This window comes from Colobus angolensis, unplaced genomic scaffold (assembly GCF_000951035.1).
Source record: "Colobus angolensis palliatus isolate OR3802 unplaced genomic scaffold, Cang.pa_1.0 Scaffold501, whole genome shotgun sequence".
In the NCBI taxonomy this organism is placed as follows: domain Eukaryota; kingdom Metazoa; phylum Chordata; class Mammalia; order Primates; family Cercopithecidae; genus Colobus; species Colobus angolensis.
Window position 1 is genome coordinate 1,282,405 of NW_012118500.1, and position 408 is coordinate 1,282,812.

The window sequence follows — 408 nt, forward strand, 5'->3', positions numbered from 1 at the left end:
ACACCCCACACCTCACAGGGTGGAGTACACCCCTGAGAGGAAGCTTCCAAAGTAAGAATCAGACAGGTACACTTGCTGTTCAGAAATATTCTACCTTCTGCAACCTCTGCTGCTGATACCCAGGCAAAGAGGGTCTGGAGTGGACCTCAAGCAATCTTCAACAGATCTACAGCTGAAGGTCTTGATTGTCAGAAGGAAAACTATCAAACAGGAAGGACACGTATACCAAAACGCCATCAGTATGTCACCATCATCAAACAACAGACACAGATAAAACCACAAAGATGGGGAAAAAGCAGGGCACAAAAGCTGGAAATTCAAAAAATAAGAGCGCATCTCCCTCTGCAAAGGAGTGCAGCCCATCGCCAGCAACGGATCAAAGCTGGTCAGAGAATGACTTTGACGAGA